Raw genomic sequence first — 25,520 nt, 5'->3', positions numbered from 1 at the left:
CATTTAATTCCTTTGTGCACAACAAATCGTGACCGTTCGTTACGGGCAACACATTGTTGCATGCATTTAAAAACACACGCGATGTATAGGATAGTCCAATTACATTAATGCTGTTATAAAGAAAAGCGTTTCTCAGAAAATTGCACTTACCTTGCACTTAAATAATTATGATGTCGGCGACCCCAATTTCCCTAAAATACAAAAATAAGCAAAAGTCGACAGTCCTTTGTCTTTGAAATATATGTATTTTTCACAGTCTTGACCCTGGCTGGCTCCCAGTGCTCTTGCGCTCGTACTTTCTTTCCAGCGGTGTTTGTTATTTTCTCTCCCTCTTTTCCTCGCTCTGTATTACCCCCGTTTTTTGTGCTTTCTGTAGCCACAGAAAAAAAAATCTTACAAAAAAAATGTGGAGCCGTCAATCAAATAAGTCGACTTGAGTTATGGATGGGGGAGCGCGAAATTATCCATCGAGCTCGAGTCGTCGGTGCTGAGGTGTTTGAGGACAGTTATGTGGCGTATGTGTTATGAAAAGCTATTTCTGTAGCCAACCCTCCAACATATCTATACTCGGAAGCTGAATGTCAAAGAAACCCCGTACTTGAAAAAGACTCCCCCCTTTTTTTGGCAATGGTTCGCGCCCGTTGTTGAAGCGCCTGGTGGAACAAAACGCGTTCGCATTCCAAGGTTCTGGTTACAGTCTGAAGCAAGAGCTTCTTGTGATTTGGGGCGCGTCAGAAGATATAAATACACTAATCTCTCATTTCATGCAGAAATGTATATGAAATGCAAATTGGGTCGAGGAATGATTTGGAAAGCCGAATGAAAAGGGGACGCGCGTCATCCTCCGAGTCCTCAACATAAAGCTCGCTTCAGGCAGTCCTGTTGAGATGTGGATGGAAGAAGACACATGCTCAATTGAGACACACAACACCGTGGTATTTGTAGTTAGACCAAAAAATATCACAATTACATGCTAACTATGATCAGTGCAGCTATTCTAAAACATAGGCTATATGCCATAAATATTTTTTTAAACTGTATTGATATGCCAGGTGTGATTATAAGGCAGATTTCTTCACTTCGTTCAGGCCTGTTTCACACGCAGTGCATATTTATTTTGGCCATCGAATTAATAGGTTATAGCCTACAGCATTGACTCTGAGTGAACCCAGATGATTACTGGAAAAGTCTCCCAAAAATAATTATATCCTCATTTGACTCATTTCTTCTGCAGAGCACAAATATATTATATGGAAGCTTGTTTCCACCACAGAATAAAGATCTCACAATTATTTTATCTCTCTTTGACTTTTTATCTCAGAATTGTATAATATAAACTCACAATTGCGAGAAAAAAAGTCAGAACCGTGTGATATAAACACGAAAAAAGTTGCATGAAATGAAAACGCAATTGCATGATATAAAGTCAGAATTTTGCAATACAAAAAAAAAACTTGTTTATCCTCAGAATTGGACTTTATAACTCACAATTGCAACTTTATATCACACAATTTTGACTTTTTTCTCGCAATTGCGAGATTATCTTGCGATTCCGAGAAAAAAATCTGAATTGCGAGATGTAAACCCACAATTGTGAGATAAAGTCGCAATTATCTTTTTAAATGTTTTATGCTGTGGTGGAAATTTTGGACCCCATTGATTTTCATTGAATAAACAAGATTTTTAAAAATATATTCTCTTTTGTTCTACATATTAAGTAACAGATTCGGCGCATCAGGTGTAAACAACATTTTTGAATGAACTGTCCCTTTAAGAAGTTTAAAGCTATGCTGTGGGGATTCGGTTCAGTGTAGATTAATTACAGTTTGGATCTTACTTAAAATAGATTTCATGACGATGAAGTCTGTTATTGTTCTTAACGATAATCTCCCATAAATCATTCAATATGGCCGTTATCAAAGGTAACACTCAATGCAGTAACACCAAAAATCACTACCGTGTGAAAGGTCAACACAAACCTGCGATTGCAGTTTCACTCATGCATGTTACGCAAGCTGTGTGAAACATGTTTAATAAGGACATTAGTGTGAATCTACAATATTTCATAGTTCCAATTAGTCTTATTATAGTCAAATGCTTAGCTTTGATATTCATGTGCAGCCTTTAACACTGAGCCACGTGTAAAGCTCAGTTCAGCGGGTTCACTCAGTCCAGGAACATGTTGGGAAACATTCAGGGTCTCACCGGTCCCCTTCAGCTGAACTATGGGGAAGTTTCAGATCCCCGTTGCACCTCAACTTGAACCTCTACGGAAGATAAGTTCTGCAAAACAACACTCATGTTAAACCAGCTGTTGTTCCACCTTAACCACATCGATAAGATTAGGCGTTCCTTTTAACTTGACTTGCAAAGCGTCTCTGCTGTTTCAAAATTACGCAGTTCAAGTCAACATGAAACCAATTTATTTCTATAATGTGGCGTATTATTTCCAATTCAGGTCGTCTGTGTTCGTGAAATCTCTGATGGAGCGGCACATGATGGACAAAGGAGATTCTCTTAAAGAGAGGGAAGAGTCAGTCTAATGCAGGAATACAGCAGCCTGGTTTCTGAAAGCACAACTGGATCTCACTGACATGATCATTGATCAAATGCCAAGGTTAGAGTGTCACGCAGCAAACGCTGAAATGTTTTATGACGGAGCATCACTGCTCTGTAAAAAAAAAAAGAAAAAAAAAAGTTAAATTTATGCTAAAAAAAATTACCGTAAAAATACGGTAGCATCCTTTTAGGATTTACAGACTTAACTTAAATTTACACTAAAATGTTGTATTTAATTATCTGATATAATGTTAATTTACCGACCTATTGAAGTACTAATCCCTGTTTTGCACCATAGTAATACACTGACAACCACCAATCACGGCGGTGTTGAGAGTCACATGATGAATCGAAGCTCATCACAAGCAGCTTTTCCACAGTAAAGTTAAAATTAATATATAGAAGCTGCACAGTGTCATTCACACACACACACTAAACACCATCATGGTAACCAGGGCCGTATTAAGACAGTGTGGTGCCCCTGGGCACTATACCTCAAAAGGTCCCCCCACCCCCCCCACCCATCAATTATCAATTCATTTACAACGTCAATTCATGTTTGCCCAAAAATAATAATAATAAAAAAAGTATTTTACTTGTGTAAAAATACTTTCTCTCTCTTTTTCAAATTTATGACATTTGTCTTTTAACAGGAAAGGAAAGTGGCATAATTTTGAAAATATTTGGTGCTGTTTTATTTAGAGATGCACCGATTAGAATTTTCTAGGCCGATTCCGATTTCCAATTTTTCATTGAGTTTGACCTGCCTATACCGATTTTAGCCGATTCCGATTTATTTTTTTTCTAACCACTTTACAGCACACACAAATATTTATTTTCGATCTTTTCTTTAACCCTTTCACGCGTAAGTTTAAAATATTCACAAACTTGCTTACCATGTCATCAACTAGCCTATCCGATTCTCAAAAACGTGTAAGTGAGTGTGTTTGGTCGTTTAAAAACCTATAAATAATCTTGATCGAAAAAGATGGGCGCCGCAATGTTGTCCTGTCAGTCGGATTTACAGCACGTGAATTCATCAGTTTCTCCCGAAATAAATGCAAGAAAGTGGCCGGTGAACTGAGAAGAATAGAGTAAACTTTATAGTTACTTTAACTATGTTTGTCTGATATGAACAGGCTTGGGAGGGTTACTTTAAAAATGTATTCCGTTACAGTTACAAATTACTTCATAAAAAAAGTATTCAGTAACGTAATCCAAGTACTATAGTATGAAAGTAATGTAACTGATTACTTTTGGATTACTTCAAGGTCACGTATATAAATAAAGTCAAGCAAGAAGAAATATTATAAAAAATATATTAAAAAAACTTTTATTTATTAAGAATTTGGTCCAGTGTACAATATTTTCAAAATATACACACAGACAAATTTATGTAACGGGCTATACAGACATCTAGTGGCTAATGTATGGTATTACAGATTATTTTGTTTTATTTTTAACAAATTTTTAACTAAAAAATAAAAACACAACATTTAAAATTGTTACACAATCTACATATTAGTTTATTTTAAAATAGGCCTACATGTTGACTAAAGCCTGACTGAACTTGGGGCGTCGGCAGTGGGAGTTCCCCTATACCTTACCTAGAAAGCGAACATCCCGTTACGTGAGAAACAGACATAAAAATCCCGTATATGAGACCATACCGCTCAAAAGGTTAATCATGCGGCGCCCGAGTGCATTATTTGACGGCGGTACCATCTGAGATGCTAGTACCGTCTCCACAGTTAGCTCCGGCTTCGCTGCTAGTGATCTTCTCACAAAAAAAAAACTTTCGATCCCTGGAACATTTTTAATTGTAGCTAAACGTCTAGCGACTAGCGTCCTTGTCTTTCTTTAACTTTCTTTTTGCAAAACCACTCAATTGACGTCGGTCCATTTTGGATTTAGATTCATTTTCTGTAGTCGTTAAAAAAATGACATTTTTGACACATTTGCGCGTACTTGTTGTGGACCAACTCAACTCTGACAGATTGGGGAGGGAGGGGGGGAGTGATAGTGGTCATGTAATCTTTATTTATTGATATTATTATTTATAGTATTATTGTTATTGTTAAATTAGTGTTCATAATCGAGTTATGTATGGTCTTTCAAGAATTTCAAGTTAATAATATAACAATTTACGAAAAATATTTTTAAAGCTTGTGTCATGTGGTGCCCCCCTAGTGGTTGTGAATGGTTGGTGCCCCTGGGCACTGGCCCAAGTGCCCTTATGGATAATCCGGCTCTGATGGTAACACACATTAAATTGAAAAAAATGCAATAAACATTCATTTAACAACATTAAATGTAACATAAAGCCCTAATGTACATAACTGATTTTGTGGGGGGGCGACTAAGAAAAACTATGAAGAAACAGTTATTTCAACAAAAACACATCAAATGTGAAGTGTCACGCAGGGAATTGTGGGAATGTCAATTTATGTTTTTTCACTGTAAATTGTACAAATTACTTGTTCTTTTTCACTTCCAAAAACTGTAAATTTAATGGTATTTTACTGTAAAAATACATGAAATATACGGTTAGATCTATCAGAGTTATTCACTGCACTTAGTACGGGAACTTTCTGTTAACCAATTAACAGTTTTTAACCGTTTTACAGTCTTTTACTGTTAAAATCACAATCATTTTTTACAGTGCGTCTCTTTACGTCCTCGCGATGTACTCTTCGTTTTGAAATCCATGGAGGGTTAAACTAATTTGATGGTCGACTTACTACGTACTAAGAAAGTTTGCAACAACGTGCCAACTAACTCTCCTAAGAGTATTAGTAGAGTGTCAGTAGTCTGTTATATAGGGTTCGGGTTTGGAAAATAAGTTGACATGTAGTTGCAAAGTTGCTTATAGTCAGTAGAATGTCTAGAATTACATGTTATTATGACCGCCGCTAGCGTAGCTAGCCGGTCATATAGGGATTGTCAAAGGTTTTTTTTTTTTTTTTTTTTTGTCACCTTACTGAATTTTTCGTCAACGATACCAGGGACACCGAAGCACCGGGGAACATGAAATTTGGTGGGCATGTAGCCCCACTAGACTTCTAAGGAAAAATTTCGTTTGGTCCCCGGGGGCCACTCCCCCCCCCCCGCGCTGGGCCCCCCCAAACCCCCAAAAATGCAGTTTTTCCTAAATAACTACCTGAACCGTGGCACCGAGGATGAAGAAATTTTTATCGTATGTTGGTCTACTAGACTTTTACGGAAAAATTTCGTTTGGTCCCCGGGGGCCACTTCCCCCCCGCGCTGGGGCCCCCTTAAATTTTTCGTCAACGATACCAGGGACACCGAAACACCAGGGAACATGAAATTTGGTGGGCATGTAGCCCCACTAGACTTCTAAGGAAAAATTTCGTTTGGTCCCCGGGGGCCACTCCCCCCCCCGCGCTGGGCCCCCCCAAACCCAAAAAAATGCCGTTTTTCCTAAATAACTACCTGAACCGTGGCACCGAGGATGAAGAAATTTTTGTGGTATGTTGGTCTACTAGACTTTTACGGAAAAATTTCATTTGGTCCCCGGGGGCCACTTCCCCCCCCCCCGCGCTGGGGCCCCCGTAAATTTTTCGTCAACCATACCAGGGACACCGAAACACCAGGGAACATGAAATTTGGTGGGCATGTAGCCCCACTAGACTTCTAAGGAAAAATTTCGTTTGGTCCCCGGGGGCCACTCCCCCCCCGCGCTGGGCCCCCCCAAACCCAAAAAAATGCCGTTTTTCCTAAATAACTACCTGAACCGTGGCACCGAGGATGAAGACATTTTTATGGTATGTTGGTCTACTAGACTTTTACGGAAAAATTTCGTTTGGTCCCCGGGGCCACTCCCCCCCCCCGCGCTGGGGCCCCCGTAAATTTTTCGTCAACGATACCAGGGACACCGAAGCACCGGGGAACATGAAATTTGGTGGGCATGTAGCCCCACTAGACTTCTACGGAAAAATTTCGTTTGGTCCCCGGGGGCCACTCCCCCCCCCGCGCTGGGCCCCCCCAAACCCAAAAAAATGCAGTTTTTCCTAAATAACTACCTGAACCGTGGCACCGAGGATGAAGAAATTTTTATGGTATGTTCGTCTACTAGACTTTTACGGAAAAATTTCGTTTGGTCCCCGGGGGCCACTCCCCCCTCCCCGCGCTGGGGCCCCCGTAAATTTTTCGTCAACGATACCAGGGACACCGAAGCACCGGGGAACATGAAATTTGGTGGGCATGTAGCCCCACTACACTTCTACTGAAAAATTTCGTTTGGTCCCCGGGGGCCACTCCCCCCCCGCGCTGGGCCCCCCCAAACCCCCAAAAATGCAGTTTTTCCTAAATAACTACCTGAACCGTGGCACCGAGGATGAAGAAATTTTTATGGTATGTTGGTCTACTAGACTTTTACGGAAAAATTTCGTTTGGTCCCCGGGGGCCACTTCCCCCCCCTGCGCTGGGGCCCCCGTAAATTTTTCGTCAACGATACCAGGGACACCGAAACACCGGGGAACATGAAATTTGGTGGGCATGTAGCCCCACTAGACTTCTACGGAAAAATTTCGTTTGGTCCCCAGGGGCCACTCCCCCCCCCCCGCGCTGGGCCCCCCCAAACCCCAAAAAATTCAGTTTTTCCTAAATAACTACCTGAACCGTGGCACCGAGGATGAAGAAATTTTTATGGCACATCAACCTAGCCCATAATCACTCATTTGTGATTTGCGCCCCTCCCATAAAAAATGAAAATGCAATATTATTCTGCTTTAATCGCCCCTATCTTCAGTGGAGATGTTCAGAACTGCACCATATTTCATGTGTATGATTAACTTGACAACCTCTGGGGGTATCCTCTGCTAAGTTTTGTAGAATTTCATCCATGGGGGGGTATAAAATAAATTCATTTATGTGCACATTTAGTGACTGTACACTCATCGGCCTGTAGATGGTGCTGTTGAGCGAAGGGTTGCTGGTTTAGGATGATACTGTCACACACACACATGCAGGAATACAAACAAACGCAAGCATGCACACACACTGACATCCACACGCACAGACACACACCCATACACACACATACAAATCCACATGCACAGACACACACACACACAAACACACACGCGCACACATGTACGCACACATACATACACGCACAGACACACACACACACACACACACACAGACACACACATACACAAATACACACACATACACACACACACACACACACACACACACACACAGACAGACATGCACATACTATTACTTTTTTTAGGTATATACATAAACACGCAATACAGCCAAATTACTCCACGTCATTTATTTTTGTGGAAAGCCAGTGCAGGCCTGAGCGGCGGTCATATTTTGTACCGCGATGCGGTACATCTAGTTTTGTTTAGATGTCTGTTCAGAATCATGGGGGAATCGTGATCTTTATTTGAAACAAGAAAATCATGATTCTCAATTTCTCCAGATGTATGTATGCATGCGTGTATGTATCAGGGGTGTTTCCTCCGATGAGAAATAGTTCATTTTACAAATATAAAACAACTGAAATATTATAAAATGTGACATTTAAAAAGTGTAAACATCCCTCGTTTTTCTAAAGAATCACTGTCCAACAGTGACACCAGTAGGTCCATTGACCGTAACTGCTCATCTGCTAATGCGTGTGGTGGGTTTAGTGGGGGGTAACTGAGGCTACGTTTACACGTGGACAGCTATTTTCATAAACGGACATTTCACCCTCTCCGCTTTCAAAAATAACATTGTGCACACCTTTCAATTTTCAGAAAAGTGTTTGTTTACGCGAACCCATGTATATATGCCGTCAAGAGCATGCCAAACCTGTAGGTGGCAGTGTAACGAGAAGCTCAAGCCCACGTTAGCCAATCAGAATCCCTAAAATAGCAACAACAGCAACGAATCACTTCCTCTGTCTGGTCACACTTCTGACGCAGGTGCCAGTTCTGCCGCACACTGTGACGTCGGCTGCCTAAACCTTTTCCAAAATCTCCACTCTGGCCGGAGTTTTTAGAAAGAATCGTTTTCAGAGGCGAATTCTCCGTTTGCGTGTAAACGAAGGGCACGAACGAAGGGAAGTGTCTCAGTTTTTCAAAATAACCATGTACGGGGCCTGAGAATGAATGGATGAAAGTCACGTGAGAGGAGGCACGCTGTGATTGGTTACGACTGGCTCACGTGATAAATCCCGCCTCTTGTTTTCATGCGTGTTCCGCGTTCGCGAATCAGTGTGAATGAACAAAATGAAGACGATAATGGGAAGACTTATTAAATAGTAAGTAAAAAGCTCAGCCACTTAGATATTGGGACGCACAATATATATCGGCCACCATATTTAACGTTATTAAAGAACCGCTATAAAGCCAAAACAATCTCTGTTACCTTAAATTATACGTTTATCTCTGTAAAGCTGCTTTGAAACAATCTACATTGTTAAAAGCGCTATATAAATGAAGATGAGTTGACTTGACCTGACCATATCGGTATCGGCCGATATATGTTCATTTATAATGTTATCATTATCGGCCCGATAAGAACATTTGGCCGATATATTAAAGCTGATAAATAATGGATTATTTCCTTCAGCTGAGACACTTCAGATGCACCTGTTCAACATGATGGTTTTGAATTGCTTAAAATATGATTGAAATCACCTCAACAAGGAAAATACAGTAAAGTGCAACATGTGCAGTCATATCGGCTACATACAGTTATAATGAGAACATCATAATTGTGTGTTTGGGACATGGATTTTAATGGTGAGATTTTGGTTTTTGTAATCAGGCTTTCAAAAATGATATAAAAATTTGGATTTTGATTTATCGACTAATATATCAGTTATCGGTTTTCAAATATAAAGAATTATCGGTATCGACCCCAAAATGTTCATATCGGTGCGTCCCTACTTAGATATCAGCGCTTTATGTCGCGTCAAAATCAAACTTGAAAGGGCCTGAAAACATGCCGACTGTGGGGGTTTAGTGGGCAATGGGAAATTAAAGATAGTGACCAGTGTTTACCGAGCATGAGGACCGATGATCCGAAAATAAGCTGTTCTTAAGGAGAAAGAAAGTGGAGTTTGATGAACTGTAGACGGATGATATAATACATGTAGACTGTTTACAACGTGGAGCTATTTCAGTCTTACAGAGCGTTTGCTAGAAATAAACGTGACCTATAGAAAGTATCAAACAATATGACTCAGAGCGGCTAAGGTTACACACGCAACAATGCATGAACACACACACACACGCGGGAGTTTGGCAGCTCTGGTGTGGACTCAGGAAAACACTTCTCAGTTCCAATGCTGTTGTGCTTCAAGCTCAGCGGTCAGACGTTTGGACGGAAAGGGAGTTTTATTATGATTTTGATAAGGATTTATCTTTGTGAGGCGTCGTTCCAGAACACGGGGGAACCTCTCGGGGTATTTTAGGTCACTGTTATCTACCGAACACACACAGGCCGTGCAGTTGAGTAAATGTGCTGTTGAAATGAGAGGTCAGTTAAAGGGAAAGTTCACCCAAAAAAAGCACTTCATTTTATGATGTTCCTCAGAAGAAAGAAATGTGTTCAGGTTTGGAACGATATTAGGGTGAGTAAATGTTTTTTTTGGGTGAACTGTCACTTTAAGAGTTGCAACTACTTGTTTTATTGAGCGATTTAGTGCCCGCCCACTTTTGGTTCTGAAAGTATGTTGTCCATTAATTTTTCCCATAAGGATTTTAACAAAAGTCTATTCGTTGAGGAGGTATTAGTCATGAACCAAATCAACCAGCTATGAGGTGAACCGCAACATTGAACTTTGACTTGAAGCAAAAAAGTATTTGGAAAATCAGACAAAAGTACACGACTGTGAACCTAATGGCTTTGGTGTGGAAAATAACTGCAATCCCATAATGCATTGAGAATGACAATCGAATGACAAACTATGGATAAATATAAAACTACTGATTTAAAGATGATTATCGTGTGTATAGAAACAATGTTTTTTTATGTTTAACGTTTTAAGTGGTTTGAAAGTGACTGACTCTGTTGGGTAATTTGCAGTGGGCGGAGCTCTTTTGATTGTGATTCTCTGATTGGTGGGGAAATCCACTGGTGAACAAGATTAATTAAAAAAATGTGCACTGATGGCTTCAACAAACATTTACTATGAATTAACAACCTCGTCGCTCACAGTAGGTCTGTCTTCAACGGTTAACATTATCGTTCAAAAACACAAACTTTTATTTTGGATGCGATTAATCGTGATTATTAATCGTTGCCCAGCACTACTTTAAGAGAAATAAGAAAGCACTGACCGCACACGTGTATTAATGTACAGTAGAGCTTTTACAGATCATTTTTCAGGCTGTTAAGTGTGTGTTTTTGAACAGCGTCACTGCTCTGGAAAAGGGAAGTCAGTTTTCCTGCTTTAGCTACAGATTGAGGGAATGATCCTCTCCTCTGATTGGCTGCTCTGGCAGTGACATCACTGCAGTGGCTGACCTACATTAGTACAGCAGTGACGTCTCAGACTCACACACACTCACACACACAGTTAGTCAGCACGGTTTATTCACACAGAATATCTTCAAATAGGACACGACATCTTCAAACTCTGTCTAATCTCCTGAGATTCTGAAGTCGAGTCTGTCAAACGCAGAGAAGCAGATGCTCACACACACACACACACACACACACACACACACACACACACACACACACACACACGGTTACTGTCACGGATGATTGCGTCACATCAGAGAAAAACACAGCATTATCCAGCATCAACAACACAGAAAATGACCCAGAAATCACAAAGACGAGCAGATATTGACAAAACCGCTATTTCATAAACAACTATTACTGATGAAAGGCCCATGATGGAGACTGTGTGTTCAGAAAAGCAGACTAGCCATGCTTTTTCTGCAGGATTGTGCAGAGAATATTGATTTTCCATATGCACAAAATACCCAGGTGATGTACTCAGGGTTATGTTTAACTAAATCTTAAAAAAAAATAAAAAAATACTTGAAATAAAATAACAGTTAACTGAAATGACTTTAAATGAAATAATTAAATTAAACTTTGAAATGAAATAATAAAACATTAAATACAATTAAAATGTAATACATAAAATAATAAATGAATTCAAAATATTAATAAGAACAATAACAGTATATTAATGATTAACACGGTTGTGCAATATGCACAATTAAAAGTGATGTATGCCATATAATGTGATTTCCATCATTTGACATTTAAATATGCTAAATACTATGGAAGCTCGTTTCCGCCACAGAATAAAAAAATAAAATAAATTAATTGCGGCTTTTAATCTCGCCTTTCTGACTTTTTTCCTCACAATTGCGAGTTTACAGCTCAGAATCTCTCAGAATTGCGTGATATAAAGTAAGAATTGCGAGTTATAGTCAGATATGCTTGATATAGTCGCAATTGCGTGTTATAAAGTCAGAATTGCATGATATAGTCACAATTGTGTTATAAAATCAGAATTGTGTGATATAGTCACAATTGTGTTATAAAATCAGAATTGTGTGATATAGTCACAATTGTGTTATAAAATCAGAATTGTGTGATATAGTCACAATTGTGTTATAAAATCAGAATTGTGTGATAGTCACAATTGTGTTATAAAGTCAGAATTGTGTGATATAGTCACAATTGTGTTATAAAATCTGAATTGTGTTATAAAGTCACAATTGTGTTATAAAATCAGAATTGTGTGATATAATCACAATTGTGTTATAAAGTCAGAATTGTGTGATATAAAGTCAGAATTGTGTTATAAAATCAGAATTGTGTGATAGTCACAATTGTGTTATAAAGTCAGAATTGTGTGATATAGTCACAATTGTGTTATAAAATCTGAATTGTGTTATAAAGTCACAATTGTGTTATAAAATCAGAATTGTGTGATATAGTCACAATTGTGTTATAAAGTCAGAATTGTGTGATATAAAGTCAGAATTGTGTGATATAGTCACTGTTGTGTAATAAAGTCAGAATTGTGTGATATAAAGTCAGAATTGCGTGTTATAAAGTCAGAATTGTGTGATATAGTCACAGTTGTGTTATAAAGTCAGAATTGTGTGATATAGTCACAATTGTGTTATAAAATCTGAATTGTGTTATAAAGTCACAATTGTGTTATAAAATCAGAATTGTGTGATATAATCACAATTGTGTAATAAAGTCAGAATTGTGTGATATAAAGTCAGAATTGCGTGTTATAAAGTCAGAATTGTGTGATAGTCACAATTGTGTTATAAAGTCAGAATTGTGTGATATAGTCACAATTGTGTTATAAAATCTGAATTGTGTTATAAAGTCACAATTGTGTTATAAAATCAGAATTGTGTGATATAATCACAATTGTGTTATAAAGTCAGAATTGTGTGATATAGTCACAATTGTGTTATAAAGTCAGAATTGTGTGTTATAAAGTCAGAATTGCGTGTTATAAAGTCAGAATTGCGTGTTATAAAGTCAGAATTGCGTGTTATAAAGTCAGAATTGTGTGATATAGTCACTGTTGTGTAATAAAGTCAGAATTGTGTGATATAAAGTCAGAATTGTGTGTTATAAAGTCAGAATTGTGTGATATAGTCACAGTTGTGTTATAAAGTCAGAATTGTGTGATATAAAGTCAGAATTGTGTGATATAGTCACTGTTGTGTAATAAAGTCAGAATTGTGTGATATAAAGTCAGAATTGCGTGTTATAAAGTCAGAATTGTGTGATATAAAGTCAGAATTGCGTGTTATAAAGTCAGAATTGTGTGATATAAAGTCAGAATTGTGTGATATAGTCACTGTTGTGTAATAAAGTCAGAATTGTGTGATATAAAGTCAGAATTGCGTGTTATAAAGTCAGAATTGTGTGATATAAAGTCAGAATTGCGTGTTATAAAGTCAGAATTGTGTGATATAGTCACAGTTGTGTTATAAAGTCAGAATTGTGTGTTATAAAGTCAGAATTGCGTGTTATAAAGTCAGAATTGTGTGATATAGTCACAGTTGTGTTATAAAGTCAGAATTGTGTGATATAAAGTCAGAATTGTGTGATATAGTCACAGTTGTGTTATAAAGTCAGAATTGTGTGATATAGTCACAGTTGTGTAATAAAGTCAGAATTGTGTGATATAAAGTCAGAATTGTGTGATATAAAGTCAGAATTGCGAGATATAAAGTCATAATTGCGTGTTAAAGTCATAATTGCGTGTTATAAGTCATAATTGCGTGTTATAAAGTCATAATTGCGTGTTATAAAGTCAGAATTGTGTGTTATAAAGTCAGAATTGCGTGATATAAAGTCAGAATTGCGTGTTATAAAGTCAGAATTGCGTGTTATAAAGTCAGAATTGCGAGATATAAAGTCTGAATTGTGTGTTATAAAGTCATAATTGCGTGTTAAAGTCATAATTGCGTGTTATAAAGTCATAATTGCAAGATATAAAGTCAGAATTGCGTGTTAAAGTCAGAATTGCGTGTTAAAGTCATAATTGTGTGTTATAAAGTCAGAATTGCGTGTTATAAAGTCAGAATTGCGTGTTATAAAGTCAGAATTGTGTGTTATAAAGTCAGAATTGCGTGATATAAAGTCAGAATTGCGTGTTATAAAGTCAGAATTGCGTGTTATAAAGTCAGAATTGCGTGATATAAAGTCAGAATTGTGTTATATAGTCACAATTGCATGTTATAAAGTCAGAATTGCGTGTTATAAAGTCAGAATTGCGTGTTATAAAGTCAGAATTGCGTGTTATAAAGTCATAATTGCGAGATATAAAGTCTGAATTGTGTGTTATAAAGTCATAATTGCGTGTTAAAGTCATAATTGCGTGTTATAAAGTCATAATTGCAAGATATAAAGTCAGAATTGCGTGTTAAAGTCATAATTGCGTGTTAAAGTCATAATTGTGTGTTATAAAGTCATAATTGCGTGTTATAAAGTCAGAATTGCGTGTTATAAAGTCAGAATTGTGTGTTATAAAGTCAGAATTGCGTGATATAAAGTCAGAATTGCGTGTTATAAAGTCAGAATTGCGTGTTATAAAGTCAGAATTGCGTGATATAAAGTCAGAATTGTGTTATATAGTCACAATTGCGTGTTATAAAGTCAGAATTGCGTGTTATAAAGTCAGAATTGCGTGTTATAAAGTCAGAATTGCGTGTTATAAAGTCAGAATTGTGTGATATAGTCACAGTTGTGTAATAAAGTCAGAATTGTGTGATATAAAGTCAGAATTGTGTGATATAAAGTCAGAATTGCGAGATATAAAGTCATAATTGCGTGTTAAAGTCATAATTGCGTGTTATAAGTCATAATTGCGTGTTATAAAGTCATAATTGCGTGTTATAAAGTCAGAATTGTGTGTTATAAAGTCAGAATTGCGTGATATAAAGTCAGAATTGCGTGATATAAAGTCAGAATTGCGTGTTATAAAGTCAGAATTGCGTGTTATAAAGTCAGAATTGCGAGATATAAAGTCTGAATTGTGTGTTATAAAGTCATAATTGCGTGTTAAAGTCATAATTGCGTGTTATAAAGTCATAATTGCAAGATATAAAGTCAGAATTGCGTGTTAAAGTCATAATTGCGTGTTAAAGTCATAATTGTGTGTTATAAAGTCATAATTGCGTGTTATAAAGTCAGAATTGCGTGTTATAAAGTCAGAATTGTGTTATAAAGTCAGAATTGCGTGATATAAAGTCAGAATTGCGTGTTATAAAGTCAGAATTGCGTGTTATAAAGTCAGAATTGCGTGATATAAAGTCAGAATTGTGTTATATAGTCACAATTGCGTGTTATAAAGTCAGAATTGCGTGTTATAAAGTCAGAATTGCGTGTTATAAAGTCAGAATTGCGTGTTATAAAGTCAGAATTGCGTGTTATAAAGTCACAATTGCGTGTTATATAGTCACAATTGCGTGTTATAAAGTCAGAATTGCGTGTTATAAAGTCCCAATTGCGTGTTAAAGTCAGAATTGCGTGTTATAAAGTCAGAATTGCGTGTTATAGTCAGAATTGTGTGTTATAAAGTCAGAATTGCGTGTTATAAAGTCACAATTGCGTGTTATAAAGTCAGAATTGCGTGTTATAAAGTCAGAATTGCGTGTGTTATAAAGTCAGAATTGCGTGTTATAAAGTCACAATTGCGTGTTATAAAGTCACAATTGCGTGTTATAAAGTCAGAATTGCGTGTGTTATAAAGTCAGAATTGCGTGTGTTATAAAGTCAGAATTGCGTGTTATAAAGTCAGAATTGCGTGTGTTATAAAGTCAGAATTGCGTGTGTTATAAAGTCACAATTGCGTGTTATAAAGTCATAATTGCGTGTGTTATAAAGTCAGAATTGCGTGTTATAAAGTCATAATTGCGTGTTATAAAGTCAGAATTGCGTGTTATAAAGTCAGAATTGCGTGTTATAAAGTCAGAATTGCGTGTTATAAAGTCAGAATTGCGTGTTATAGTCAGAATTGTGTGTTATAAAGTCACAATTGCGTGTTATAAAGTCACAATTGCGTGTTATAGTCAGAATTGCGTGTTATAAAGTCAGAATTGCGTGTGTTATAAAGTCAGAATTGTGTGTTATAAAGTCAGAATTGCGTGTTATAAAGTCATAATTGCGTGTTATAAAGTCATAATTGCGTTAAAGTCATAATTGCGTGTTATAAAGTCACAATTGCGTGTTATAAAGTCAGAATTGCGTGTTATAAAGTCAGAATTGCGTGTTATAAAGTCAGAATTGCGTGATTTAAAGTCAGAATTGTGTTATATAGTCACAATTGCGTGTTATAAAGTCAGAATTGTGTGTTATAAAGTCATAATTGCGTGTTATAAAGTCATAATTGCGTGTTATAAAGTCATAATTGCGTGATAAAGTCAGAATTGCGTGTTATAAAGTCAGAATTGCGTGTTATAAAGTCAGAATTGTGTGTTATAAAGTCAGAATTGCGTGATATAAAGTCAGAATTGTGTTATATAGTCACAATTGCGTGTTATAAAGTCAGAATTGTGTGTTATAAAGTCATAATTGCGTGTTATAAAGTCATAATTGCGTGTTATAAAGTCATAATTGCGTGATAAAGTCAGAATTGCGTGTTATAAAGTCAGAATTGCGTGTTATAAAGTCACAATTGTGTGTTATAAAGTCAGAATTGCGTGTTAAAGTCATAATTGCGTGTTATAAAGTCATAATTGCGTGTTAAAGTCAGAATTGCGTGTTATAAAGTCAGAATTGTGTGTTATAAAGTCATAATTGCGTGTTATAAAGTCATAATTGCGTGTTATAAAGTCATAATTGCGTGATAAAGTCAGAATTGCGTGTTATAAAGTCAGAATTGCGTGTTATAAAGTCAGAATTGTGTGTTATAAAGTCAGAATTGCGTGATAGTCAGAATTGTGTTATATAGTCACAATTGCGTGTTATAAAGTCAGAATTGCGTGTTATAAAGTCATAATTGCGTGTTATAAAGTCATAATTGCGTGATAAAGTCAGAATTGCGTGTTATAAAGTCATAATTGCGTGTTATAAAGTCAGAATTGTGTGTTATAAAGTCATAATTGCGTGTTATAAAGTCATAATTGCGTGTTATAAAGTCACAATTGCGTTATAAAGTCAGAATTGTTATATAGTCAGAATTGCGTGTTTTAAAGTCAGAATTGCGTGTTATAAAGTCAGAATTGCGTGATATAAAGTCAGAATTGTTATATTGTCACAATTGCGTGTTATAAAGTCAGAATTGCGTGTTATAAAGTCAGAATTGCGTGTTAAAGTCAGAATTGCGTGTTATAAAGTCAGAATTGTGTGTTATAAAGTCAGAATTGTTATATTGTCACAATTGCGTGTTATAAAGTCAGAATTGCGTGTTATAAAGTCAGAATTGCGTGTTATAAAGTCAGAATTGTTATATTGTCACAATTGCGTGTTATAAAGTCAGAATTGCGTGTTATAAAGTCAGAATTGCGTGTTAAAGTCAGAATTGCGTGTTATAAAGTCAGAATTGTGTGTTATAAAGTCAGAATTGTTATATTGTCACAATTGCGTGTTATAAAGTCAGAATTGCGTGTTATAAAGTCAGAATTGCGTGTTAAAGTCAGAATTGCGTGATATAAAGTCAGAATTGCGTGTTAAAGTCAGAATTGCGTGTTATAAAGTCAGAATAAATGCATTATTAGAACTGATAAATGTAATATATATACTGAATACTGAACGTGTTTCAGTGTGTGTAATATAAACACATCTGGAACGCACTGGAACTGTGTGGGAGTTCTGCTGGTTCCGAGATCCACCTGTCAACATTCCAAAGCGTGTGTGAAGCTCTCGACCTCCTGATGAGGTCAAACACACCTTCACTAAAGCTCTGGAGAAACCAACGCATGAAGAAGAGAGATCAGAACTGAGAAAATCAGAAGCATCTCAGCTGCATTTCATCTCATTTTCTGTATAGTTCTCAGTGTGGATAAACTGAGGAGAAGTGTTGTGGATGGAGCTGGTAGATCCAGTTTCATCTCCACAGAGCTTTAATCTCACAATGTTGTCTTTGTCTTCCTCTCCTTCACAGATCTGGTTTCTGTTTCTCTCATCTTTTATTCTCTCGCACAAAACACACACTCAATGTGCTTCACACACATTTAATCCCTTCACATGACGGGCAGCTGTCAGTCACCAACATCCCTCAATAAAACACACAGCATGCATATCACAGGTTTACCGGAAACACAATTCTGAGTCCTAAAAATTAGTCCTAAAAATTCAGGTATGATATGAAGGAGTTCAGTTATGCAGACGCCACTCTTGTTTTCAGACACACTGACTTGAGAACGCAAGAATGAGGCATTTCTCAATAAATCAGTTTCTTTAAGTTTCATGTGCTTTAGTGGCATGATGCAACATGTTTGCCAAAGCATTACATTGAAGTAAACCAGTAATATTAACAAATAATAATAATAAATTGAATGGAATATCTAAATACCAATAGGGCAAACACAGTAAACCAGTGATACTAACAAATAAAAAAAATAAGAAAAGAAAAAGAAAAGAAAAAATATAAGAAAATTAAAGAAAATGCAAATGAGTAAACCATTGTTGACATAAAATAATACAAGTAAAATAAGCAATAAAATAAATAGAAATAGTGCAAATACAGTAAACCAGTAATGTTGAGAAGTAAAATAACAGAAACGCAAAATATATCAATAATTTAAAAATAATCATAATTTAATTTAAATGAACAATTAAAATGCAGATTAAACAAAAAAAATATATATAATAGAAATATTACAAGAGAATAAGTAACTTGAGATTAAGTAGGAGTAGTTATGAGGGATACAATTTGATTATTTTGCCAGTAATAATGACAATCATCAGTTTAGTGATCAGCTCACTTTCTCACACTGTACACTCAGCAGTTTTCATAGTGCCCTAGTAAGTGTGTCTGTCTTGTTCACTAAAGCGCTCTTTGTTCGCTCTCATTTACATTCTAGCAAGTCATCCGTAGACCAGCAGCGGCTCAATGCAGAGGATCACACACATACATGCGCAGACACACACAAAACACACACTGCACTGCAGTCACACTTCCTAAAGATCATGTTATCCAACAGCACTGAACAAACACACACTCACTCACTCACTCAAAACACACTCTCGGCCAGGAACAAACACTGTCTAGGCAACAGCACTGCACACATGACCTTCTCAAAGAAACACACAGGTATTTCAACACACTGTAGCTCAGACATAAATCACCTCGAGACCCAAACATCCTGAAGGATCTCCCAGGCTGCATCAGTGTTTGTGCTTTTTGCACCAAAGTGTTTGTGTTGTTGCGTTTCTGGTTTGGTTGGTCGATCTCCGTGTCTGTTAGCGTTAAGAGTCTCTGAATGAAATGTATGTCACATCACGCATGTATGAGAGAGTGTGTGTGTGTTTGCATAGACTTGTGTTTGCTGAACTGTGAGAACCGTGCTTTGGCAAACATTGGAGATTTAGTGTGATTGCAGAAACTTGTGTAACTGTTTGTAACAGTGTGTGGTTGTGGGAGTGTTGACCTTTGGTTATTTAAGCAAGTGAATGTGCAGTGTGTGTGTGTGTGTGTGTGTGTGTGTGTGTGTGTGTGTGTGTGTGTGTGTGTGTGTGTGTGTGTGTGTGTGTGTGTGTGTGTGTGTGTGTGTGTGTGTGTGTGTGTGTGTGTTGATCACTGGACAGCACTGAACTGATTTCAACTGAATAATTACCATTTGGCAGAGGCCAAATAAATACACAAAGTGCACAGATATTCATCAAACTACATCATTTTCAATCAAAATAAAAATGAATAGGATTTATTCATGTTTCGTATTATTAGTATTATTAATACATTCGATTATTTATTTTTTACTAGATTAATCAACTTTTTTTTTTTTGCGATTAATCGCCATTCAAAAAAAACCCCGTACGTTTTTAATATATGTCAATGTAATCATTTCAAGGTTAATTTCAGAATATTTCAAATATACATAAATGTAATAAAGTTATCAAACAGTTTGCACTGCATAAATCATAAATAGATTCTCTTTGTCTTGGCTTGAATGGTTTAAAAGCATTTGCATGAATACGAGCGTGATCATATAATATAACGCTAGCCAAAGGATGACAGAAAAGACAGATGCTGCGTTAATGGTGTTAAATATTTACCACTGAGTCTTCTCCTCACATTCTATCAGTGACGCTTATTCGACTTCCCATGTCTACTCCCTGCGCTGACATCAACAGCACAACTGGGCTGTAGGTTGAGCTTACAAATAGGTTGAAATTTGTATGATGTGTTGATTATGTTTCATACAAGATCTAGCAACTGGACAACCTTGGAAAAATATATTGATGTGATTATTCATATAACGAGGTTTGGGCCATACAAATTACGGGAGTTTCCCGGGAGAAATAACAAAACGGGAGGGGGTCGGGAGACGAGTGTGAAAAATGGGAGACTCCCGGGAAAAACGGGAGTGTTGACAGGTATGGTGTTCACTACTCACTGCTCCTAATGTGTGCGCACTAAATGTGTCCTCTGTATTTAACCCATCCAATTTAGAGTATGGGTTACAAGTTAGAGTTGGGCGGCAGTGGTTCATGTAGGTTGTCTACAAACCGGAAGGTTGGTGGTTCCGTCCCCGGTTCCATCTGACCAAGTGTCAAGGTGTCCATAAGCAAGACACCTAACCCCCAGCTGCCCCCGATGAGCTGGATGGCGCCTTGCATGGCTGACACCGCCGTCGGTGTATGAATGAGGGAATGAATGGGTGAATGTGAGGCAATATGTAAAGTGATTTGGTGGCCATGGGTCTGTTGAAAGCGCTATATAAATGCAGTCAATTTACCATTTACAACACTTGCCCTTCACATGTCACCTTCACTCCTCCACAGGTCACTGTTCGGCGTAACCTATTCTTACCCTCCCGCATGTCCTCTTTGGTCTCATCCACACTTCCTCCCCTATTCAGCGCTCATCACTAGATACTAAGTGCTCCTCTTCCCTGTCCATCAACCCTAACAGCTGACAACTTTGCCACATTTTTCATTAATAAAACAACCACCATCAGCGGCCAATTTTCCACACCACAAACTGACACACTTATCTCAACAGCAAACACACACATTCACCCCTCCTTCTCTCTACTATCAGAGGCAGAAGTCTCTAAACTTGATCCTGTCCCCATTCATCTCCTTCAAGCCATTTATTCTTCAGTTGTATCCACACTCACTCATATAATCAACTCCTCTCTTCACACTGGTACCTTTCCCACAGCATTTAAGCAGGCTCGGATAACCCCACTGCTTAAGAAACCCACTCTAAATCCAGCACTTCTAGAAATTACAGACCATTTTCTCTTCATCCATTTAGCTAAAACACTTGAACGAGTCATTTTCAACCAAGCCTTCTACCTTTCTTGCACAGAACAACCTCTTGGACAACAACCAGTCTGGTTTCAAAAGCAGACACTCAACTGAGACTGCTCTCTTATTGTGGCTCTGAGATTCACTTCTCATCTTGCTGGATCTGGCTGCTGCTTTTAAGACAGTTAACCACCAGATCCTCCTTCCAATTCCTCAAGACGAAGGGCATCTCAGGAACCGCACTCCAATGGTTCAAGTCTTACCTCTCAGGTAGGTCCTTTAGGGTGTCGTGGAGGGGTGAGGTGTCTAAAGCCGCGTTTCCACCGCAGGAACTTTCCCCAGGAACTAGGAACTTTGGGCTGGTACTCAATGTGTTTACACCGCAGGAACCAGGGTCTAAATGAAGTTCCGGGTAAATATTTCCCCCTCCGATAGTCCCTGCTCATGAGGTAGTACTTTTTCAAAGTTCAGGAACTTTCAGGGGTGGGACTTGTGCGCTGCACAAGCTGATTGGTTGTGTTCACGCCGCATTTTGGTTGGATGATTCCACGCAGCATTTTATTTATTTTTAACCTCCCTTTTTAAAAAATCTATTGCGGTTCGTGTCGTGGCTTCATGCAGTAAGAGTTGTCTGTCTGCAAATATGGAATTTAATAAAAAAAACTGGTGGACTGGCGACGAGTTTCAGGCTTTATTAAGAGTATTTGTGGAAGAGAAAACTTTCTGCGCGTTCGTCCCAGCCATCTCACGGTCAATGTCCGCAATAGCTGATAACATACAAATTTGATATCTAACGTTAGCATTACGAGCTTACTGAACACGCTTTATCAGTGCTCGTCTCTTTTCTGCCACAGCTTTTATTATTAAGTCATTATGTTTACACATTGTCATCTATTGCAAGGCACTCCAAACCATGTTACAAATTCACTATAACAGGATTGAAATAGCACTTTGAGGTTAGTAACAAACAACTATTTACAAGACTGTCACTATTTATGATTGATAGACCGGGTTCAGGCTTTTTTTTAAGCGTATTTGTGAAAGAGGACATTTTTTTGCGCGTTCGTCCCAGGCATCTCACAATAACTGATAACATACGTTGTCTAATTTTATACGCATACGAGCTTTCTGAACACGCTTTAGTATCAGTGCTCGTCTATTTTGTTTTGTTAATTACCTCGTAAGTAAACCAATACATAACTGCAGCACAGTTTGAATCTCCTCCATACTTATTATAAATGTGGCGCAACTGATTACTGTCCGTCGCAGACTGGGAGGAGCAGTTGCGCGCAGTTTACCTTCCCGGTACTTTAGACCGCGGTGTAAACGCAGAAAGCAACCGGTCTGGGGCAAAAAAAGTTCCTGGGAAAAAAGTTCCTGGTACAAATTGTTCTGGGTAATTTTGGTGGAAACGCGGCTTAAGTCACAACATCTAGCTACTGGAGTGCCTCAGGGCTCAGTGCTGGGACCGCTTCTCTTATCCATCTACATGACACCATTAGGAGCTCTCATTTAGAAATATTGTTTTTCCTATCACTGTTATGCTGACGACACACAACTCTACCTCTCATTCCAACCAGATGATCAGACGGCTCGCATCTCAGCCTGTCTGACAGACATTTCTTGCAGGATGAAGAACCACCACCTTCAACTAAACCTTGTGAAGACAGAGCTGCTTGTGGTCTCGGCCAACCCCCAACACTTCATCACAACTTCACCATTCAGCTAGTTTTGTCATCCAAAACTCAATCCAGGACAGCCAGGAACCTTGGAGAAGTGATTGATGATCAGTTGAACTTTATGGATCACATTGCTGTAACTGCCCAGTCCTGCAGATTTGCCTTACACAACACAGGATCAGGCCCTTCCTATCAGAGCTACACAACTCCTTGTTCAAGCGCTTGTTCTCTCCAGACTGGACTATTGTATTGCTCACCTGGCTGGTCTTCCAGCTTGCACTTTCAAACCTCTGCAACTGATCCAGACGCTGCAGCTAGGGTGGTCTTTAATGAACCAAAGAGATGCACGTCACACATCTCCTCACAATCTTGCACTGGCTGACAATTGCCGCTCACATCAAATTAAAGGCACTGATGTTTGACTACAGAACAACCACTGGCCCTGCTCCTCTATACCTAAACTCACTACTTCAGTAGTGATTATTATCGTTCTAGGATGTTATATGTTTGGCAAGTTATTCAACCTAATTAATGGAGTAGGAAGACACATCATGGCCATATTCCAGGATGACAATGTTAAGATTCATCAGGCTCAAATTGTGAAAGAATGGTTGGGAGGAGCATGAAGAATCATTTTCACACATTAATTGGGATTGAAAGTCGTTGGGATGTGCTGGAAGAGACTTTACAGAGTGCTGGACTCTTGCATTGTCAATATAAGATCTTGACCAAACATCAAAACGTATGATGTTATTTCCATTGACACTTAAGCATTTGCCTATTTAAATCCAAAACAGTAACTTTATATACATATACACACACACACTGGGCACTATACATTCATAAAAATAAATAAAAAATTCAAAAAACCTTTGCTTCGTGTGCTGTGCTAGATAACTGGCAATAGTCACAGCACTTGCATATTGTTGCCCTATTGTTGGTTTGATTGCTTCTATTGCTTTCATTTGTAAGTCGCTTTGGATAAAAGCATGAGCTAAATGAGTAAAGACAGACATGTAGATAGTCTGGAGAATAAAGGATGCAAAAGAGAAGAGATAAGGCAGAGAGGCCAACAGGGGAGGAGAGAGAGAGAGAGAGACAGAGAGAGCGAGAGATCACTGCACTGGAATGATCGTGAGCAGTGAGGCGTCGGATGTGAAGCGCTGCACGCACACACACGCACAGCCACACACACACAGAGCTTCATTAATGAATATTCGTGTCCGGGTGGCATGCCGTCCTGCCATCTGTGGCATGTTTCACGCAGTAATTGTTCTCTTCATCTTCATTTCATCGGTCCTCGTTCTGTCGCCGCATCTGAAATCGAGCAGATGTGCATCACAAACTCAATTCGTTTGATTGTTCCTGCGTCCGTCTGCTTCCAAAGCACCGAGAGAATGACAGAGTCACTTCATTCGCTTGAAATAATCCCAATTTAATTAAATTGAACTGCAAGTTAATTTCATACAAGTCTTGTTTAACGTTGCTCAATTTCGCAGTGATCTAACAGGAAGGAGGTCATAAAGAACGTGCAAATGCAAATTCATTGAAAAAATGTATGTATATGTATGTATGTATGTATAAAAATCTTGTGAAAGTAAAAATAAATAAAAATAATGAATACATGTGTGATTCCCCCAACAACTGCTCAACCAAATAAATGTTCTAAAATAACATTATAAAAATAGAACATTTCTGAGGATTGGCCTAAAACTGACCTAAAAATTACACAGACTTACAAGTAGTAAAAACGTATGTGAATTGGTTGAGAATAGCATAAATACAACAGATATTAAAACATTTTTAACCATTACCAACTTTGAACAATTTGTGGCACTAGAGGGTTTGAATAACTGGGTGCAAAATTGACTAGCAAAATTGAGATGAGAACAAGATAACCAAAAGATACAATGGCTGAATCCCAAATCACCCCCTAAACCCTCAATCACTATTCCCTACGTTAGTCCACTAATACGGTTCACTTGAAGGAGAGAATGAAAACGAATGAGGGAATTCAGACAGCCGTTGAGCGTACATCGGCTGTACACTCAATACGGTGCATTATGGGATTGAATGAAATAATGCCCACTTTTTTCAGACACCACTACAAATGATTGTCCCCTAAAATAATGCCCTATTTGAGGGTATAGGGGGGCGATTCCAGATTTAGCCAATCAGTGCTTGTCAAACATACTTTTGGCATTCATGAAAGAACATTGGAGCAACATGTAAATCCTTCATCTGATACTGTGGTTGTACATCAGCCAGGAACATTTTGGGTCAACACTTATACAGGCTCCTGAGGCCTAAACAGAAGTGTTTCGAGCGGTTTGGGTTGTGTTTTAACAGGTCCTCTAATTTTGCAGCGACAGACAGATTGAGAGATGAATG

General features: G+C 38.0%; 1 long non-coding RNA gene across 2 annotated transcripts; it reads left to right on the top strand.

The window, feature by feature from the left end:
- The first annotated feature begins 9,695 nt into the window (after positions 1–9,695).
- Positions 9,696–24,707, top strand: LOC309493375. 2 transcript variants are annotated; one of them, XR_014203884.1, is made up of 3 exons: positions 9,696–10,159; positions 21,512–21,720; positions 23,031–24,707. It is a non-coding gene; the product is annotated as an uncharacterized lncRNA (long non-coding RNA). The 2 variants fall into 2 exon arrangements; XR_014203885.1 differs by lacking the exon at positions 9,696–10,159 and having other exon boundaries at positions 20,938–21,720.
- The last annotated feature ends 813 nt before the right edge of the window (positions 24,708–25,520 follow it).

This window comes from Leuciscus leuciscus (assembly GCF_965113295.1).
Source record: "Leuciscus leuciscus genome assembly, chromosome: 2".
In the NCBI taxonomy this organism is placed as follows: Eukaryota; Metazoa; Chordata; class Actinopteri; order Cypriniformes; family Leuciscidae; genus Leuciscus; species Leuciscus leuciscus.
This window is presented reverse-complemented; position numbering and strand designations above follow the sequence as displayed.